Source organism: Lactuca sativa, chromosome 6, assembly GCF_002870075.4.
Source record: "Lactuca sativa cultivar Salinas chromosome 6, Lsat_Salinas_v11, whole genome shotgun sequence".
NCBI lineage: Eukaryota > Viridiplantae > Streptophyta > Magnoliopsida > Asterales > Asteraceae > Lactuca > Lactuca sativa.
Genome location: NC_056628.2, coordinates 93,197,377 through 93,220,646, shown reverse-complemented (window position 1 = coordinate 93,220,646; position 23,270 = coordinate 93,197,377). Strand labels below are relative to the sequence as shown.

Here is a 23,270-nt window from a genome sequence, read left to right as displayed (position 1 = left end):
CTGTTGATTCTACACTACTACTTTTATAATGTTATTTTGAACTTACACAAATGACACTAAATACTTATGAACTCACCAGCATTTATAAAAATGTTGATACTCGCTTTCAAATTAACTTGTATTCTCAGGTCAGCAATAGACAGGTACATCTCAGGCGCTTATGGTGAAGACAATATAGTACCACGCTGCACCTATACTATTACTTGTATTACTTTGATGATTCCATGTAATGTAAACCATGTAAAACTATTACTATTAATGCAATGATTTTTGTACTTTGATTACTATACTGCATATGTTGTGATACTTGACATGACGTCATCCACCCCAGAACGTTTCCGCCGTTCCGGTTTTGGGGTGTGACAAGCAGACTGATTGAAGAGGCTTCAATGCAATCCGTCACATAACCTTCAATTTCAGCTGCACCTTGCTTCTGGGGTTAAAAGATTGAATTTTAATGAATAATCTTCATTTCTTGCTCCTTCGAATGAGAATTGTTCGATTCTCACGGACGAAGCCTTTGGCTCAGAAATCTTCAACACAAACTCCATGAGTTTCATCTTCACATGAAATCACTTTTCAAGACAAAACAAAACTAAAAAAAAACTTAGCACACAAACTAAAACAGAAACAAAAATATTTTTGGATTTTTTATTTTTCTGAACAAGAAATAAAACAGAAATAACACTATTTTTGGATTTTTATTTTTTCTGATTTTTCTTTGATTTTTGAATTTCTCTGATTTTTTTTTTATTTTTCATTGTTTTTTAATTCTCCCCCTTATATTCAAATTAGAAGAACACTATAAACAAACTTAACAAAAACAAAAATAATAGCTAACTTTAAAAGTGATTTGGGATCAAAGTTGTTGGACAGTCTTATTCCACTTGTTGGTACCCTTATCTTCACATCTTCGTCTGATCGATCGTCAGTATTGTGGTCCACTTAAACACGAAAAATTTGTGACAATTTTGGACAATTTACCAATGACATGATACATGCATATATCTAACTGTAACTTTATTATCATGATTGGCCCTAATTCTTAAATAAATTTTTCTTAAGACCATTTAACTGACTACAACCAGGGAGATTGTTGTTGACCTAAATCGAGCAGCGAGATCTACAGAAAGTCTGTATGTGTTCAATTTTAAGTGTACTAGAACATGTTTCCCGCTTCTTGATATGCCCCAGCCATCAAGAACTTCCAGAGTACTCCTTACACCGGGTGAGCAGACAATCATTCAGAGAGAGGATAGATTCTGAATTCTATTACTTATTGTTTTAGAGGGACTGAGAAGTAGAAGGTTGCATATGTTGTGTTCCTGGTCGGATAGGAAGTCACGCAAAGGAGACAACATATGGCTAACAGTTAACAGGAATTTCATATATATAACATGCAGAGAAATAGAGTTGCATATGTTACAGTCCAGGTCGGATCTCCCGATCATGCAGAGGAGGCAACATATGACTAACAGACAGAAAGAAAGAAAACAATTTTCTACAGACCTAATTTATCGGAATCTACCAGTCGCCCCATCCAAACGGAATTAAGGACAAAATCCGCACATCGAGGAAAAGTGAATCCACAGTTCTAGATACGGGTTATTTAATGTGATCGGTAGAGTCCCATGTATATCTCTCTGCTCAACCTATCCGAGCGTCGTATTGTCAGACTAAACAGATCTAACTAGGTCAATGTTTGTCAAGTCCTTGAATTTCTTAAGTTTTAACTCCTCCTAGTCAAGTCCATTTAAAATCTTTCGTGCCTACCAACGCATCGAATACAGAGCGTAGACAATTCAACTTAGGTACGTTATGTCGATTCAGATTTCCCGTTATCACTTGCTAATTTTATGTCCCAAAACATCTCATGCAAACACATTCCATTAACACCATATTTTGATTTTCTGATTTTCTAATTTTTTGTATTTTTTAAATTTTAAATTTTCTAATTTTTGTTTTTTGTTTTTTGTTTTTCCCCCTAAATTTGTGCATAAGAGAGAAACGAAAGTAAATGCCTAAATTTAAACTATCCTAAAACAAAAATTAGTCTTTAAAGCGAATCAGCTTAAGAAAAACTCAGGAATATAGAGAAGAAAATTCAAACCGTAAGTCACCGATTGAATTTGCATCCAGAAGGTCTGAGAACAACACACATAATCTCATAACAGATCCAAAAATTCTTCACATCGTTAAGCACTAACCCCATGAGTGATCTCTTCCTTTCTTGCCATCCCGCAAAGGACACATACTCTCAAATAATGTTCTGAGTGTTGTACAGCTGAGAAATGTCCCCTATCATGTGCCTGGAACAACCACTACCAACAAACCGAAGTCTGATGATATGCCTCCATATCTGCTCCGACACAGAGCGGGATTAATTGGTCTTTGAAACCCAGTCCATTTTGAAACTGGGTCGACCTTTGTCATCAATGCAAGATACTCTCTCCCATGACATATCCTGCTTATCACAAACAGAAGATGTAGAAATATTAGAATCTTAATTGAGTCGGGAGATTGAACCTTTGGTACCCATTTGTAGTCAGGTTTAACCCATTTCTTGTTGGATCAGATGGGTGCCTTGGCACTTGCTTTTGATATGGATATCGGCCGTTGAGATGACTTTGACCTAACCGGTCTTTGTTTCACTAGAGCATCGCTTGAACTAGACTTCTGGGCCAGCATTCCCTTCTTGTTCTTGGAAGTTGGATGATTGGCCTTGGGAGTTGGATGCTTAGCCTTCATGACATTCCAGTCTGCATTGTCTGAACGTGACCTTGAGGGGTTTCTTTTGAAAAATCTCCATCTAGGCGCGTTCTGCCAGCCTTGTGCATAGTAAGGAACGTATGCGCGAGTTGGACAGTTTCAGGCAATGTGTCCAGGTGTTCCACAGTGAAAACATGTCTTTTTCTTCACTGTGAAGTTGTTTCTTCCTGCCCCTGGTGGCGTATCCTTTCCTTGACTCTTATTGTTCCCACATGCACATTTGCAACAAGCACTCTGTTGTGCTGGAATTGGAGGCCTGTATTTCTCAACGGCAGGTTGATTAGAAGCAGCCGAGTTCGCAGCAACAAATTCAGAGCTCAAGGAGATGTTGGTTTGTTCAATGGTTTTCTCCTTATTCTCATCTTCGGTTACTTTTCCTGCACACGAAGTAGAACCATAAGTATTTTCAACATTAATAAATCCTCCTGAAACAAAACCAGATGGCTTGCCATAAACCATGAATGGTTCGTTGGCAATCTCCTCTTTAGACAAAGGTTGATACTTATATGTATGATTAAAAGGAGGAGGTACATTATCGTATCCTAAACCCTTTTGATGGTTTTGTTTGAACTGCAGGCAATGGTCAATCATATTGGAAACTACCTCGCTTGATACATCAAACTTTTTAAAATCAACATTCGCAGTTTCAAATTTCCCTTCTAATGTATCAAGCTCAGTAAGTAACTCATCATTCTGACTCTTTATATAGTCATAATTTTCACATTTATTACTATAGTCTTCCTGAAGTTTCCTAAAGTCCTTACTTTTTGCTTCTAATTCAGCCTTTAGGGGTTTCTGTCCTTTCCTGAGCTGATTTGATTGTTGGGTTAATTAAGAAAAGAAAGCAATAAACCTAGGGGAACATTGTTGGGTCAAAATATGGTTTATACTTTGCTTTTCTGGGCAGTTATATTTTTATGTAATATTTTATTAGCTTACAGTCTTGTTTACGGCTAGGTGGGGTTTACGGTTGAGTTTACGGCCGTAAACCCATTTACGGCCCATGTTCAGTTAGCCCATGTTTCCTAGTATATATATAGGTGTTAGGGTGAGGAGTAGAGATTGATGAAAACACAAGGAGTTTACGGCCTAGAGAGAGAAAAACGAGTGTGTGTGAATCTTTTGTATCCGGATCTTCATTCATATCAATACATACAAGATTCATCATCTTCTTTTTCTCATTCTCTTCTATTTGATCTGACATCATCCATTTGATTGGGATTCCGCACCATCAAACAGATTTGATTGATACTCAGGAAAATTAGGGACTTACAATGACTTTTTGATAGAAGATTATTTAGGAAAAATAATCTTAACAATAGTTATAATGGATGTGAGCATCATTCCATACATATAAAGAATGCTAAAATCTAACTTCGTATGAAGAAGTTACGCTTCTTCGAAGTTTCTCGATTAAACAAGCATGCGTATCATAAAAAGTAATTTTTTGATAAATTACTTTTTAGCCTTAGTCATCTAAATGAAAGTCATAGTAGTTGTTAAACCGAGAGCGTGCATATAGAGAACGCCCAAATCTGACTTCATTGGAGGTCGTTATGATTTTTTGAAGTTTCAGAATAGCAGTATATAACTCATAAATCGAATTCTAGATTGATCGACTTTTAGCTAAAAAGATCTAAATAAGAATTGAAGATCTCATTAATAGGAGTTCAACGGTGAAAAGATAATCAAAAACGGAGTACGTATGTAGAAGTTATGAATTTTACACGGTCATTAACAATGTAATCTTCTCACACTATTAAATTTAAGATCAGTCGAGTTAGCCAATGGGGTCAAAGGGAAAGTTGTAGTAATCGGAAATACCTACGCATGGATATAAAGAATGTCAAATACGGAGCTCATATGCAAAAGTTATGATTTTTGAAGATGTATAGTTTTACCTACGCATGCTGACGACGTGAGAGGTATGTCTCACGACATGAGAGGCCCCCGGGCAGCCTATAAATAAAGCCAAATTTCACTCATTTCTTCACACCTTTCCTTTCCATTCCATTCTCTCCCAAACCCCCAAGGTCCCAAGGCCATTCTCTATCACTTCCTAAGGGTTAGTAGCGGAGCTCCGAAGCATTAAAAAGCCCCGAGAAATAGAGGTTTTGGTTTAGAAGTTGTTGGTGCATGTAAATGCTCCACAAATAATGAGTGATAGTTAGGTTATATTTTCCCTTTATTTGTACTGTTGGTGTAAATACTCTCCCTCCTATGTAAAGGGAGAGTTGGTCATTTATTTCCTAAGTTAGCTAGCTCATTTCTTTTCTAAGTTAGTGATTACTTTTCTACAATATAATCCTAGAGAGTGAAAGTGGTGGGTTCTCCCACCCATGGAGAGTTTCTCTCCCACCAAGTTCTTCATGCAATATTATGAATATTCTCTCTTTGTTCTTCGTCTTTTCTTATGAACTCATAATATGTTCTTCGTGTTCATACTTACAAAAACACAATTAATCTCGAGATATCCTTCTTCTGCACTCACCGTTCGTTAGAAAAACGGGTCTCTACATTTGGTATCAGAGCCGTACCTTGAAGATCTCACGATTAGTTCAACGGAACGACTCCCGTTCGGTGATTATCTTGTAATTTTTCCGTGTTTCTGCAAGAAAGAAAAATCATGTTGCAAACCGGAATTTTTTTTTATGATGTTCTTTCTTATTTCTATCATTTGGGTGATTCTATCTCAACAAAATAAAAATGTTGCTGCTGCTGATCATTCTATTATTGCTAAAAAATGATGTTCTTCATGCTCTTATTGTTTTTCTGTTGTAGATATGAAGAAAAATGGGAAGAGAAATTAATTTTTGTGGTCTCTTAAAAGGTTGAAGATTTGCTCCAGGCATTTTATTTATGCCTTGGAAATGAGAAGACACAATTATGGGCTTATTTTCATTGAAGTGGTGCTCCTTTTTTTACCCAACAGCTTGAAATCTTCTTAAGGTATGAAGACTTTTCCTCCTCATTTACTCTTGCTGTGCTCTTTAATTGAAGAAATTTGGACAAAAATTGTGTTTGTGAAAAGCATATTGTCCTTTTTTCTCTTTTGGGTAAAGAGTAATTCACTCTTATTTTCCTTCCCAAGCAAAAAACCATGTGGCTATGACAAATCTCATCACCTTTTCTCCCTAAAACCCCCCTGCACACTCCTCTTTTTGCCTTCACAAGACCCTCCTTTGACTTAGAATGCTTTATAAAAATATAGACTTCATTTCACTTAGGTTAATCTAAGCCAGAGGCAGACCTACGTCAAGATAACCCCCTTTGAAAAACTTTGGTAGTGTTCTTGAATCTGAATCCACATAATGACTCAGAGCACATGGAGCCATCTCCTTATTTTTTGGTAAAAAATAATAATGGCGGACTAGCTGATATTTATATCTGTTAATGAAAGAGCCCAATGCACCAAAAATGCATGTTGGGTCTTTGTAACAGTTCAGATCATTTTGATAATAATAAGTTTGATCTGTTTTACCGAAAAAGTCTACGGTTCGAGTCTGTATAGCCCTAGAGCCCTATAAAATAAAAATGAATATTAAAAAAAATTGTATCATTTTTCATTTGAATTTCCTCGTTATTGTTTTAACTGGCTGATTGCTTTATCAAAAGACAATCATTACTATAAGCCCATTCAAGGGGATCGTTTAAAGTAGAATATCAAACTAAAAGCAAAAACACATTTCATTTCAATGGACCCAATCGATCTTTTTCCAGTTGTGGATAAACAAACCAACTTTTGTTCTATACTCTTCGTAGGAAAATTCATCTGCAATTTTCATCTTTTCCTGTCCAAAATCAACGAGTTAATTATAGTACCCTTCGTTTGGTATACCCAATTCTATGGAATTTTGTATCATGACACGAGTCTGGTTAAAAACTCCAACCTAACCCAACCCCAATCAAATCTAATAGTAATTTACGTTGGTGTTGTGCGCTATTTGTGCACAATATAAAGTTTGAAAAGCGAATATCTTTGCTAAAACGTAAAATATGCTTTCCTTTGTATACCTTACTTAGACCTAGTCTTCTCTTTCAATATTCAATGAATAGAAAATCCTCCATCGGGATTGGATTCTAATAAAAGGAATATAATAAGACCCATATATTCTAAATCTTGAGATGAAAATTCCTAGACATTCTCTTACATCTTACTACTTGTTCTATTATAAACCACTAATAAAAAGAGACAAATGGACATATTCATAAAAAAAATGAGAATTATATTTAGAATCCCTTTTCTTTAGAGAGAATACTCGGCAAGATTGATATGAAAACAAGAGAATTTGGATAAGAGCAATAGTTAGTTGATCCGGCAGAACAACTCAAAAGATAAAGAAGTATCGTTAATTTCTTCATGCTCGTTCCAAGTTCAAAGTACCAATTGCACAAATAATAATCCACTTCATTACATGATTTCTTTTTCATATAGATAGATATAGGATCTATTGGGCAATTACTTAAAAGTACATTTTGTGCTACAGCCCTTCCTATCTTATAGAAAAGGATCCCATGATCCTGGACCAATCTTACTTGTGATCGCAAATCCCAAATTTGTCTATGAAGAGCGGATCTAATTCTATTAGTATCTATAATTGATTTATTCTGTGTAATACTAATCGATAGGGCCTCATTGGTAAGTGCTACAAGATCTCGTGCATTGGAACCCATGGTTATGGACGCGAATCCATTAGTATGGAACATTTTCTTATCCAAATGAAATCCCCTAGTATATGAAAGAGTGAAAAAGTGCTTTCGTTGTTGTGGAATAAGAAGCCTACGTATCTTAATGCACGTATTTAATTTATTCGGAGCTATTAGAGCGGGATCCACTTTTTGGGGAATATGAGTCGAAGCAATAACAAGAATATTTCTAGTTTCATAATCCCTGGAGAGAAGGTTCACTAATAGACCTGGGGACAAGTAATTCGACTCATTCACATCCAGATCATGAATGTTTGGAATCCATATTATGCAAGGAGACATTGCTTTTGCTAATTCGAATTGAAAGGTGATATAAAGTAGGTCTTCATCTTCAGGCATCATATCCATAGTTAGCGCATTCATGCTAGTTAGCAGTTCCAGCTCCATATCAAGGATATCGTCACAAGCATCAATATTGTCACTAGCATCACTATCGTCACTAGCAACAACATCAATATTATCAAAACCTTGAGACTTGTTATCCAGGGACTTGTTCAGAAATACCATAATGAAAGGAAAATATGAGTTTTTCGCTAGGTATTTGACCATATAAGATCTTCCAGTTCCTATAGAACCTATTAGTAAAGTACCCCTAGAGAGGGATAAGGCTAAGCAGAGCGAAAAGGGTTTTCCATGAGATGGGAAATGCAAATTATTAGCCCCACACGAAGTTTGTGAATAAGTGATTGTCTGATAATGAGCAAGGAATATCCGTCTTTCTACTAAAGAGGATGTATTGAACTCATAATTCATTAGATACTTTTTATGAACGTCAACTAAGTATCGTAAGTAAATTGCTCCCGGTTGTTCAATCATTTGATAACCAGAGTCATTCTTTGAGAAATGATCACTATGAGTCAGACTCAATAAAATTTGATCAATCCTTTTTCTGTCGTTAAGGTGGAGAACTGAACCAAGAATTCTCTTTTTTCATCATCAATCGAATCGTTGTTTGCAACCCAGGATTCTATTTTATCATCAATCCAGTCCCCGTTCACGTTTTTTCTTTTTCTTATCAATGAATAGATCTCTTTACTTGTATGACTTAGATGTCTCGTATTTCTCGAAAAAGTGATTCGATTGATGGGATTTGATATGATACTTATGAGATCGATGATATCGATGAGATTTATATTCAAATATTTATTCTTAGAGCGTATTGATTTGACCCTATAAGCGGGACCACCACCCAATAGCATGTTGCCACCTAGAGAATCTCCTAATTGTTTCAAAGCAACTAGAAATAGATTCTTTAACAAGAAAGAATTCGGTTCAGATGTAGAATACCTATCCAGAAGTTTTCGCAACTCAATCATAGATGATGGAATCTTCAAAGATTTGACCTTTTCGAACTCTGTCTATAACTCACTAGAGGCCCCGAAAACAAAGAGAAGACGTGTACAAGTGAGATATGCAGCAACAAGAAGAAGGAAAAGGATTGCATAGAGGAACCCCCGAACATTTGTCAGATGTATCGATATCAATGGTGACTCATTATTTCGATGAATCATTTCTTTGGACAAAAGAAGATTATGCAAACACTTACTCGAAATCTCACTTATTAGATTCCTTTGTGGATGACATAATTTTTTCTGAAGAATTCGCCATGATATATTTGATCCATGCATAATATCATGAAAAATGGATACAAATTTTTGACTGCTACTTAGTATCGGCAATAAGTCTGAAAAAGTATCTAAAAATAAAAACTTTAGATATCTGTACCCTGTCGAAGTAAGGAACCATGGCATATATGTTTGGAATAGATTCCATTTTGAGAGAGTTGAATAAGCATTATCTCGTTGAAAAGTTCTATACATCTGCCCTTTCTTAACGCATTTCTTTAGACAAAGACTCCGTTTTTTCCTCTTTTCGGATGGTAAATATTTCTCATAACATGGAGTGTGAATCAAACCCATGTTTGAATTGAAATTGAGATACTGATACAAGTTCTTCCCTTCTGAATCAGATAGATTCATATCTGAAAGAGGTTGACAATAAGTTCATTCAAAATTGACTATTTGTCCCTCTGTTAGAGGTGTTCCAGAAATGTCTGCGATCGAGTAAATAACTCTACGAACGAATGGATTGGATCGACTTGGAAAATGGAAAGATTTGTACAAGTTATACGTTTCCTCACCACTTCGTGGAAAAGCCTTAGGTATGAATATGTTAGATACCTGTGACTCGATTACTGAAATAGTATGTCTCCCCCAAAAAGCATGTTTTTTTACCGACGCACAAAGAAAATATTTTTTTGCGAATGAACAAGATATTGAGGAATTGTCCATACGTAAAATCATAATTATTGATATGAGCCTTTTCCACATAAAAGGGGAATCTTTTGTGATAATAGAAGCAGAAATGATGTGGATTATTCAATAATCAAAGTTGATTTGCTTTATAAAAAGAAGATCTCAATGAACTTCTATGAAATGATTTCACGGGATTCAACCAATTGTATTGATCGTGGAATATCACTGAGAAATAGGAATCCGTGTTATCAAAGGATTTCCTGCGATTATTTCTAGTATGGAATGAGTCAATCATCCAATTTGGTATCTTATTGAACAAAAATGGTGGTATTGTTCCTCCATTGATCAAGAATTTAGATTTTTGGCAAGTCTCATGATCATCCAATAAGAAGGGTTTCAATTTTATCAAATGAACGATTTGAAGACCTATTGATTCTAAAAATTGTGGATCATTCGGACCTTTCAATTCATAGATGTAGATCTCAGACCTATGAATGGGGATATTTCCGAAACTGACAAACAAAAAAGGAAGTGAGTTAGACAAAAAAGAAGCTATTTGGACAAAAAGAATCGAAGTGGCTTATACAAATCTTTTTTGTCGATAACCTCAGACCAATTAATCGAATATTGATTAATACGTAATCGATCGAACACTACTTGAAAACGGATCTTCTGCTCAGAAACAATATGTTCCTGGAAATTCTTGCTCCCAGTGGACCATTTGTATCTATATGCATCAGGATCCCGATTCATGGATTTCTTGGTTCGAGAAAAAAAATAAGAGGATCAAACCATCTCTTCTGACTCTTTTTCAAATTCGATAAATGTTGGTTCATCATATATTTCATTAGAGTTCTATGATTCAGAGTATCCTTTCCTATTTGATCCCTTTGAATTCCATATTTGAAGATGCGATCGGATCTATTCATTAAAAAAAATCGATTGAATACATTTCTTATGTACCTATGGGTGCTATGTTGGATTTGAATCAGATTTCGGATCAATCTATATTGATTGGCTGGCTCCATTATGTTGTTGCTAGCAAATACCATTATTTTTGGTTTTGGCTCTTCCAAATCATTCCCGCAGGAGATCCGTACCCTTTATTTTTTTGATCCTTCGATAAAAAGATTCATTCTCCTCATAAAAAATAGGAAGTAGAACCAATAAAACCAATAAAGATGTCGTTCTCCATTCATACCTAGAGTTGAATACCCCATTCAAGAGTTTTTTTTGGATCCAATCTCTTATGATACACCAGATCCGGCTCGGTTATTGATAGAGTGAATAAATCTTTCAGTTCTTGAAATCTCTCTTCTAATTCAAAATCGTGGTGTATCGTGTATCCTCCCCTGTTCCGGTCATGGAATAGATGAAATAAATCAAAAAATGGATTTTTGTTCAAGAATGAAATCTTGTTGGAACTGTCCATATCCGGTTCATCCTTCGGAACCATATCACATCCCGAATTTGATGAAATAGGATGAATTGACACGGTATTTTGTAACTACGTAATTATGTTGAATAGATTAACCATTTCTTTATTTTTTGATCGCCTGAGACAAGAAAGATCTTGTTGTTTCTTCAATAATTTATGATCTCTTGTGGACCTCTCAGTAGGATTCGAACCCAGACGAAATTCTGACCATCTGTCAGAGAAAAAAGAACGAACGGATCTTGTAGGATTCCCAAGAAATTCTTCGATTTCTTCAGGAAGCAGATGATTAATCATCTGCTTCTCACGTTCCGTGAATAGCCGGGACATTGAGGAATATCCAGAAAGGCGTTTCGGGAATTGGTTTGATTCTATCTTTGTTCCTTCCGTTTGAAGAAAGGAAGGATCCCAAAGAATCGATCTTTCTTTCAGTTGTTGAATCTCTCTTTGATTGATCAATGTGTGATATTCCGAATCCTCATTACTAATGGAATCAAAATGATCTCTGGATTGATCAGAAGATCCTTTCAATTGGCTAGAATCCCTTACTTGAACGAAACTAGATCTTGTTGAATCATATTGAATATTTGACGATACATTTCGTACCTTGCGAAAAAACTGATCCTTGTTTACCAACCACACATTGTCTAACCAAATCAAATTCTCTCTCGATACGTTCTTCATAAGATCCGATTCGGGCGGATTCTACCCCCAACTAACGAAGAGATGTTGGTGGAATTGCCACATATGAAACTGAGCACAATTTTGCAAAGAAATAGCCGACTTGTTTCTCGAGAAGAGATGGGAAACATGCTCAATATCATTTGATTTAATAGTTGACCCAGCTCCTTGTTGTTTGAAAAAACCCTACACTTCAATTGATATTTTTTCACGAAAAGCAGACATGAGATAACAAATCCAGTGTTTCACTAAGATTTCGAATAGTGGTCCCGAATTCAAGTGGATTCTATTTGGCCTCTTCCTCAGAGAAAGACGATCAAACAATTCCCAATCATGGTCCTTGCGGATCGGATCATCCCTATAATATACAAAGAAAAACTCCAGATATTTGAGATCTTTCTCTTTGAATAAGATCTCAAATACAGCGACGGTTTCATTAGATATCTTACAACTAGAATCCCTCTTTTTCGATCCAGTCCCTGCACCACCGCGAACCCTAGTTAGATTCAGGCATGCTACACTTTTTAGTGATTAGGAGAACCCAAGTACTCTCTTTCGGATTCAAGAAAGAACTCTCATAGACCTTTTTTCCTTTTGGAAGATACAGGGGCGAAACAATCAACCTATTGATATTGGAAGACCCAACGGATTCTTCCAATGTATCATTTCTGGGTCCAATGGAATTCATAGGTATAGGAAGAAGCCCTATCAAATAGAGATTTTTTCTTTCGACTATATTTCTATTGTTAATACGATATATAAGGACCGCTACTCCAAAGAGTATTACACCCTTGATCGTGAAATATCGATTGCTTGTTGAACCCTATGAATTGTGTGAAAGTAGTGTTGGATTAGTGTCTAAGTACATAACTATTTTGGTATGTACTTGACCCGATGGTGCATGGTCCTTTTGGGTTACCTTCACCAAAGCAACTTGATAGGATGAATTATGGAGAGAAAGGATTAAATATGATTTATTAATATATTATAAGAATAATATATTAAAGGATAAATCATGTTGTTTAATTAATATTAGTCAAGAATTAATAAGAATTAAGTTTGTGACTAAAAGAGATTAATTAAACTTAAGGGACTGGAATTGTAGTTATAAGATAATTTCAATTGGGCTATGGATTACCTTATAAAATAAGGTTGGACGAATTCTATGGGGAAACCCATTAAAAATCGTCCAAGGCTTGTTAAGGAAGGATTCCATGGGTTGCTTAGGGCTTAAGCATCCAAATTAGGGTTTCCTTGTTAGATAACCCTAATAGCCTCTCTATTTAAAGGACCCTTATGGCTCAAAAACGTGGTGAACTTGTTGATTAGGGTTTCCACACGTTTTTGGCAGCCTTCTTCTCTTCTCTTCTTCATCCTCTTGCTCTTGGTGTTGGTGAACCATTAGAGGAGTGACATTTGTGACTCTAAGCTTTCTAAAGTCATTACAAGGAGGATTTGAGATTGTTATTGCTACATAACAATCAAGGTAAGATCTAAACCCCATTCTTATGTTAATATGATTAATTGTATTCTAGATCTAGGGTTTAAAGTCTTGGATGAATTGCATGTACAATAGAGAAACCTAGATCCAAGCATTAGGGTTTGTATAAGCACATAGGATGTTCTTATGGACAAAACCCATCAGTGGTATCAGAGCCTTGATTGGTTTCTATTGTATTGATGCCTTATGTGTTTGTTCAAGCTGCAAAATCGAATTTTAACCCACCTGCCTGATGAACTCGGCGAGTCCCATTGTGGACTCGACGAGTAGGCCCCTACTCGGCGAGTTCGAGCGTCAGAAAGAGGGGATTTCGGGATTTCTTACTGTTTTACTCATGGATACTTGCCTTATCTGTTTTAGGCCATTAAAATCCGATTTTATACATATTTATGAGTATATCCTTGATTAAACAAAAGATAATTACCAATTAATTAGATAATAACTTCTTTATATGATTAAAGTTGATTATTTGTATTAATTGGGTAACTTATTTTGCAAGAAATTGAAATTAGGTCAAATATAGATAATGATAAAATTAATTGTTTAATTTATATTATTTTTTATTTGTTCCTTGTGTTATGAAAAGTTTCAATTTTCCGCTTTAGGTTTTATAGTTTAAATTTGAACTCACAAGTTTTGTTTTGAAATTTTAATAGTTGAAACCCTAATGTTTTGAAATGTTTCAAAACTTGCCCTCAAGTTTTGGAATTTAAAAGTTGATTAGAGGTTTAATTTAGGAATGTTAAATTCTAAAAACCTAGTATTGTTTTTGAAAAGTTCAAATCATACCCTTATGGTTTTATTAATTAATTAAGGTGTATAATTAAAAGAGATTTAATAAATCCATAAAGTTTTGGTTCACAATTTAATTGAATTAAAAGTATAATTGTTAATATTGACCACCTAGTATTTTAAAAGTTTATAATACACCCTATACTATATATAACATTAGAAGTCTAACATTATATATATGTATGAGTAAAAGTCAGTCTTACCGTTAGTAGGCCTCATTCACGAAGCTGGTCTATAAGGGGTGTTTAAGGAAATTGCCTATAAAATGGCGATTGAATGGGTATCCACTCTTACCCACCGCACTCTTGACTAGTGGAGGGTCGTTAGCCGAACGGGTAGGATAGGACATAACCTTCCATTATAAGTATAATGAAGTACAAAAGTAACTAATTGTTTTACAAATTCCCAATCTTAGTTACTTTAGGCAAAAGTGAATTGATGTAATTCCATGAAATTACACTTTGTACCCTTGCAAAGATGTTAGTGGAGCGTGTGTGGTTTACCGGCACACTAAATGGTTCTAAGCAAAGGTAGCAAAGGGTGACTCAATATTTGTCATAGTTCGGTGGAGCGTGTGTGGTTTACCGGCACATCAAATAGGTGACTGTAACATGTGGGGGCACCATGTAAGTTTGCATGGTTATTCACACCCGCTTTGTGATCCTCGGTATCCCAGTCACAAACGAGAGGGGCTTATCGAGATTTAAACATGCCATTGAAAAGTTCAATGAATCTCAAAGGGTCTAAGAGTTTTCATAGATTTAAAACTTAAATTTCTTTTTCGTTTTTCATGGTGGAAATTGGTAAATCGTCATTTCCCTACCTTCAAATATTCTGCAACTAGATTACGGCATCCCTTTTCTAGGTTGTAGCGTATTGTGTTGGGTCCTAGCCTTAATATCTCATTTGGGTGATTTATTAAGGACTCAATCAATCAACTAACTTGAATTTGTTTTCTCCCGTCAAAGTATGACAACTATGGTGTTCCCAAATCCCGTGGAACAAGCTTTCCACATGAAAATGATATTCCACGATTCGATCCAGGAACAAGAGATCATGTTTCACTTCCTCCACCTCCTCCAATTATTCTCCTAACCCACAAGTTTGAAGGCTTGAAATGTTCAAGCTCACTCAAGCCCTTTTGGCAAGTAAACACGAAGAAGGAAAGTCGGTGTGTGCACACGTCCTAGAGATGAAGTCACACATTGATACGTTAAGAATGTTAGGATCCGTTGTCTGTGAGGAGCTGGCTGTTGACTGGATTCTTAAGAAAGTACTATATGTTGAACCAGAACGTGACCCTTATAGATCTCACCTACATGCTTATTGCTGCTGAATCAACAATGATTTGGCGCACTGGAAAAGCAAAGATGATTGGTGAATCTGCCTTCTAGACTTCCATGGATATAGGCAATGGAAACGAAAGGCATGCCATGATCGAAAAGTTTGATCATAAGAGAAAGGCAAAGTCTGAAGTAGTTCCATGTGCTATTCCAAAAGAGTCAATTTGCTTTTATTGCCAAGAGAAGGGGCATTGGAGACGAAGCTTCCTTATTTACCTAAGAGATCTAAGAGATGGGAGAGTCAAAACATATGGCTCTACTTTAGGTAAAATTCATTGACTAACTCTTTTAAGCTCCTATTCTATATTCTTAATACATAATGTGATAAGATTACAATTGACGTTTTGTAGGATCGAAGAAAAGAGAGAAAGTTTAAGGGAAGAAGTGATCAGAATCCAACCGTGAAAAATGGATTTCGGTCGCATTACTTGAAGATTAGATTCTTGAGCTACTACTTAGAGTTAGAATTAGATTGCTATGAAATATGTATTAGCATAGTTTTTCAATGAATTGCATTGTAAGGACAAATTTTTCCGCAATAAAATAAAAATTTTATTTTATATTATTTATTTATCCTTGCAATGGAGTGTATAAAAAATTGATGTTTTGAAAGTTTCTATTATTAGCAATAATGGATTTGATTCTTAATTATGTGGAAATGTCGAGAATTTACAAAATAGGGAGAATTTCTCATCACCCAAGTTTCAATTGGATAGAAACTTGGAATCATGCAACTTGGTTGCATGATGAATGAGAAATTTCATATTTGGAAATTAGACTAATTCGTTGACAAAGTGTCAAGTGAAGGACTAGGAGATCGAGTACACAAAGTTGTGTGTTGATCAAGTCGACCACAAGAGTAACAAAGATATTCTTCAAGATTTACTAAAGGTTTAGTAAATATGATTATACTTATAAGATTAAGTGTAATTCTGAATTGATTGAAAAGGTTTAAATCAATAGCAGAACGAATAAGAAGAATCAAGTAGGCAGAAAGATAAAAGTTTCTCTATTGTAAGAAGAAGGGAGAGTACCTTTTATTATGTTTTATGATAAGTCTTAATGATTAAGAACCATATCTCAATTGATCCTCTAAGTGAGTATTAGTACAATTGTATGCCTGAAAAGAGGAATCGAGAATTGAAGAAATAGTTAAATCAAGAAGTCAATCATACTTTGTTCCAGAAACAAGTCTTAGAGTTAAGATTGTGACATTGAATGAAAAGTCTTAAGAAGGTTTATGACATTCATAAAATGTGGAAAGTTGTGATGTCTTGGATAAGACAAAGACCAACTAGGACCAATTTTATGAAATGTTTTGTCTTGGTAAAAGCTACACTAACTCTTGAATATTTGTTTGTCAAGAAATGTTTATTGACAAAAGAATCTTATATGTCAAGGAGTCAGTGGGAGTCTTAATGATCTCGAAAAGTTTCAAGAACTAATCAAGAATAAACCTTATAGATCATCACTAGCACACGAGTTGAGGTTTACAACTTATCGTGTTGACACCATGTTGTTTCTGTGTCATTCCAATCGAGTTAATTATGCATGTGAGTTCTATGAGTTCTCATTTGACCGGATAAAAGGAAAGCAACTTGATCAATTGAAAGTAAATTGATAGGAAAGGGTGAGTTGCTTAACTACTTGGAAGACATGGTGGGCATTTGTGTTATCATAAGGCAAGAAATCAAGATTGAGAAGGTTCGGTCCATATGAGTTTGAGTTTGTCGTAGACTTTGGTTTTGACAAATTCACATGGATAGGAACACATACACCATTAAAATCTAAATGTCCTAAGATTCCCTCCTTCATGAAAGTGACTGTGAGGAAATGCTTTCACTAAGAGAGATTTTACGAAGATAGTGATTGTGAAAATTGGATTCTCGAATTCGATTATGGTTACGGTATCCCTTTCCATGATTCGAATTGTGAGATTTGGTAATTAGTCTGAATTGTTTAGACACACATATGAGATATCTAAGGGAAAGGTGTATAAGCTTAGATAAAGGATTATCAAAGCATTAGGTATTAGAAACATGAATTTAAGAAATTCAATAGGTATTGTTTTTCTGAAAGTTAAGTTGTTTCTGAATACATGTCAAAGCTAGTGGGAGCATAAGTGTTATGTTTATAATAATCATCGTGATAGTGGGAGCATAAATGTTATGCTTGTATGATTATTAAGGCAAGTATTGCAAGTTAGCAATATTAATTATAGAAAATAAGATTCATACTTTGCAAAGTCGTAAGGGTTGAATAGTTGTTTTTCTATAATTAAGGGAGAGAATATTATGCTTTATTTCAAATCTAAAGGCTTAGGTTGTGGTATGTTAATAAATTTAGTCAAGGATACATAGTGCATTCTTAAATTTCGATTATGATAACAACATTCCTATTCATAGTTCGAATTGTGAGAACATAGCACATAAAATATTATGGCAGAAGATTGAAAAAGTATCAGATCTTTATGTAAGACATTATGCATCGTGTCCCATACACTTCGGGTATAGGATCGATTGCAAATGCTATAATATTTGACCATTCTAAAATTTTCCAAATGTCTAGCACATTAAGAAGGAAAAAGGACAAGAATCGGTCTTGACTAAGATAATTAAACAACTATCAAAGGACGATCCAAAGTTCGATGAAGATTGGTCGCTTGTGAGAAGTTGGAAGTATGATATTGGATGGACTATATCGACATTATTATGAATAGAAAAGATTCTATTAAAAATGAGTTGTCATGTGGAAAATATGGAAATGTTTCCATATTGGGAGTTGGATATTGAAAGTCTATGTCTAGATTAGAAATTTTATGCAAAAGGATGTTCAAAGGAATGTCCTTTGACTGAGAGACATCACGTCTATGGAATTGTGTTGTAACAATCATAGAGAACTTTGTAATTTCATTGGCAATAGTCATTGTGACTTTTGTGCTGTGACAATACGAAAGGATCATTGTATAAAATGTTAGAATCTAGCATATTATATAAGCAACAAGAATTTGATATTCTTACACTTGTAAAAAGGATTGGGAGTTGTAAAATCAGTATGATTGGAAATGTGTTTATTTGATCTATTTTACAAAGTAAGAACCATTGGTAAACATTGTGTGCGTGCTAAAGAGCATGGTACAAGTGTTGTAATAATTCAAGTAAGAAGTTGATTACCCGAAACAACAAATAATGAGTAATCAATATGGTGATAAATAAAAAGGTGTTTTATTTATACTCAAAGGTTTGAGGCCATATGGGATTAGTATTATTCTTGTGTTTCACTTTGCATGTTTTGACTTCTTGAATAATTTAATTGGTTTAGAACAGTCAAATTATTCGAACGGGCCACAGTCGTTCATATGTAGGAAGTAGGTATGAATGAAGACTGTCGTGAATTCGTATGTGGATTGTCTAAAGAGTATTAGACATAAGCAAATGTTTGTTGCAACGTTCATGAATGCTTATGAATATGATTTGAGCATTGGATTAAACCCACGCTCACTTGGATCACTTCATGGATTTTATCACGAGTGATTGGTGAGACGATAATATCTTATATTCTTGAAACCGAGATGTGTGAGTTGTATCTTGCGAATCGGTTGCACATTGATAATATGCAAATGCACCAGTAACTTGCTGTTATAAAACATATTGTTGTGTGTGATTCGGTAAGTGAGTGCAAACGAGCATTGAATCAAAGTTTATCCGTTCCTTTTATCCAAAGTAGGATAAAAGCGATATCTTTGGGCCCCTCGATGATTTAGTGATGGCACCTAAGCGCTTGGCCAAGCCGGGACTGATTTGATGTGATCAATTGTAGTCTGTTGTCAGTTGTCATAAATTGGAAGTCGGGAAATAGTATAGAGAGAATGATTAGAATTCATGTCTTATATATGTACGATATTTAGAATGGAGGAATATATGATCCCTTATCTAAAGGACACACGTATCTGATAAGATCATAATTGACAGCGGCTTTGGAAAGCTACGATTGCAGATCAGGATCTGAAGTCATACGCATAATAGTTATTAGACTTATCCAGGTGGGAAACTATTGGATTAGTGTCTAAGTCCATAACTATTTTGGTATGTACTTGACCCGATGGTGCATGGTCCTTTTGGGTTGCCTTCACCAAAGCAACTTGATAGGATGAATTTTGGAGAGAAAGGATTAAATATGATTTATTAATATATTATGAGAATAATATATTAAAGAAGAAATCATATTGTTTAATTAATATTAGTCAAGAATTAATAAGAATTAAGTTTGTGACTAAAAGAGATTAATTAAACTTAAGGGACTGTATTGTAATTATAAGACAATTACAATTGGGCTATGGATTACCTTATAAAATAAGGTTGGACGAATTCTATGGGGAAACCCATTTCCAAGGCTTGTTAAGGAAGGAGTCCATGGGTTGCTTAGGGCTTAAGCATCCAAATTAGGGTTTTCTTGTAAGATAACCCTAATAGCCTTTCTATTTAAAGGACCCTTATGGCTCAAAAACATGGTGAACTTGTTAATTAGGGTTTCCACACGTTTTTGGCAGCCTTCTTCTCTTCTCTTCTTCATCCTCTTGCTCTTGGTGTTTGTGAACCATTAGAGGAGTGACATTTGTGACTCTAAGCTTTCTAAAGTCATTACAAGGAGGATTTGAGATTGTTATTGCTACATAACAATCAAGGTAAGATCTAAACCCCATTCTTATGTTAATATGATTAATTGTATTCTAGATCTAGGATTTAAAGTCTTGGAGGAATTGCATGTACAATAGAGAAACCTAGATCCAAGCATTAGGGTTTGTATGAGTACATAGGATATTCTTATGGCCAAAACCCATTGTAACAACCCGAAATTTCATATCATTACTTGTAACCCTTTTCGTAATCCATTTCGATCAATCAATCGTCGTTTCCAAATTCGTTTCCGATTTAGCCATTTAATTAAGTCATTAAATTGTAATTATCTAAAATGACTTAATGGGCGTCCTAGTGCAATTAGAACTTATTCTAACACCCTGTATTAGTAATCTGAACATTTACAAAATCAGCCGTATCGGGTTACGGCAACTTGGTCGGGTGCGACCAAAAGCCCCGTCTAATGCCGGTATCAGGTAGAATTCCACCGTGTCCAAATCTCGAACACTATTTGAAGTGTTCTAAACTTCCATTTGAAGCTTTTGCTTCATCTCACTACTCTCTCTAACCTCTCTCCTCAACCAAAGATTCAATGTCCAAAACATTGAATTAAGGCTCCAAATCTTTGAGGTAACATCCCAAACTTGTTGTTTAACCTCTTAGGCCTTCAAATTCGTGTTTAATCTATCAATTTGGACCTGGAACATGTGTTTATGGCCAAGGAGCATGTTTGGGCCGTAAACACCTAAAACATGGGTTTTTGAGCAATTTAACCCCTCCAAACCAACATTTGGACTTAGATACGACCTTATGGCTTACAAATCCGGACTTAGAACACCCTAAACATGAATTTTGAGGAGAAAATAAGAGTTTACGTCCAAGGAACAAGCTTGGGCCGTAAACTCCTCATACATCGGGAGTAAACTCATTTAAACATGTTTAAAAGCCATATAACTCCACCAATAGCCTTGGAATAAATCCTAGAATCATCTAAAAATGGGGACCTTAAACATGACAAACACCCTCCATTTAGGAGTTTACGTCCAAAGCTTCCCAAGAAATAGTTCCAGGGTCGTAAACTCATAAAAATGTGTCTAATGATGCCCAAAAGTCATACCAAGACTTGGAAAAATAGTTGGAATCACATGTGATTGTCCTAGCCTCACCAAATGAATTAAGTTTTGAACATGGAGGGAGTTTATGGCTGTAAACTCCATGTTTACTGCCGTGAACTCCCATAAATGATATTCATGCAATTTCAATCCATTCCTAGGCTTTAGAAAAATCCATTCCATCATTTCCTATGAGTAATCAAGCCATTTAGCACTCCAAAATACCCAAACATGAGTTCACGGACGTGAACTCATGTGTGTATGTTGTATGTGGCCGAAAAATCCCTAAGGATTTTACTCTTGAAGAGTAAACTCAATTCTCAAGTCCCATGCATCATTACACGTCCGTATATGTCACCCGGGTCACTCCAAACACTTGTTTTGAAGTGTTTTAGCTCATTGGAGTGTAATATTCCATCTAATTAGTATTTTTAAATCTAATTAGATACATTTGGATATTACTTCATATTACATAGGAACCTCGCATGTAATCAAGCCCCGAACCAACGTTTAGTGTCCGAAACAGTTACGTCTTCTTGTCTGGTGAGTTTTTACCCCTACCCTTTTTCAATGGTTTTTCAATGTTTTCAGGGGGGAATACAAGCAAAGTACAAGGGATTACTTGTACTTAAAACTTGTTTTACATGTTTCTGTTTCAAAACTTATATGCTTTTAATACTGATAATCACAACCGATAACTGTTTGAAACTTGCAGGGTAATCATATACATTATTTGTGAAATTAGTTATAAGCTGTTATGTTTATTATTTCACAAATGTTTTCCACATTTTTTTTATCAGTTAAAAAGCATAACTTTAGAGCCTTTGAACATAAAGCTTTATACACTGTTTTGTCCTCGGTAACACTCCACAGAGATACGCGAGTGGAGGATTATCGTATTATTACTAGTAAATTTGTTAGTCCTATATAATTGGAGACACGTCCTCGGTGAACAATCCACAGAGATACGCGAGTGGAGGACCGCCCCCATAACCAGAATCTCTTAGATAAGGAGCATGACTTGAGTGTATAGATCTATACGGGGCTGACTACCCCACACCTGGCTGCTAGCTACAGCCGAACCGAAATGGTTCAAGGGTGACGAAAGTCATAAGGTGATGTGGACTACTTATTGCCATATGTAGTCTATTTTATGGTTATGGAACTCGCAATTAGGATAATAGAGATTTACATAATAGTAATAATAAATAAAGTAATTAATTTTCTTTGTAAATATTAGTTTTATATACGTGTTAAAACTAATACATTTCACAAGATAACCAGCTTTTCAGAATACATCTTTCACATTTGGTAACCAACATTCAGGAAAATATGGGATTTTCCTGGGAACATTTGTACATAACCAGAAAAGTGTAACAAACCAGATAACTTACATTTCATAAGAGTAAACATGTTTTCAGTGTACAATTTTACGTTACGTTTTGGGAATCAATAACCAACCTTTTAAGAAAATATGGGATTTTCTTGGTGTCTGTAACATTTTCAGAAAACGGAAAGGAAACTTGTACATTTTTCACAAAACAAAATCGCTTATGAACTCACCAGCGTTATGCTGATTTTCAAACTGCTTGTATTCTCAGGTCAGCGTTAGACAGGTACCCGAAGAGCCTTTTGTTCGAAGACGGTGTGCACAGAAGAATTGTCTCATTTTGTTTATATATACTATGTATCACAACTGTACAACTTACTTTTGAAACAAATGTAAACTTTTCTATATGCAATGTAATGGTTGTTTTACTTTACTTACTATGTGCATTGGATTTGATACTCAACATGGAGTCAACCCCGGAAACGTTTCCGCCTTCGGTTTTCGGGGTGTGACACCCACTAAGTAGGATACTTCAAATTCGGGAGTCAAAAAGTTTTATAAAACGTTCTTCGTGGAAAAAATGTGAATGAAAGATCCCACTGAATTGAATTGGGTCCAGGAATCTAAGAAATAGTGAGAGTTCTTGATCTCTCTCAATATCTCTCTCAATTCTAAAATCTAGGACTTGAATTCATGTCCTGTCATTAA

The 23,270-nt window shown here is 35.3% G+C and overlaps 1 pseudogene; it reads right to left on the bottom strand.

The window, feature by feature from the left end:
* Positions 1 to 6,999: 6,999 nt before the first annotated feature.
* LOC128126843 (protein Ycf2-like) lies at positions 7,000 to 23,267 on the bottom strand (annotated as a pseudogene).
* Positions 23,268 to 23,270: the final 3 nt, after the last annotated feature.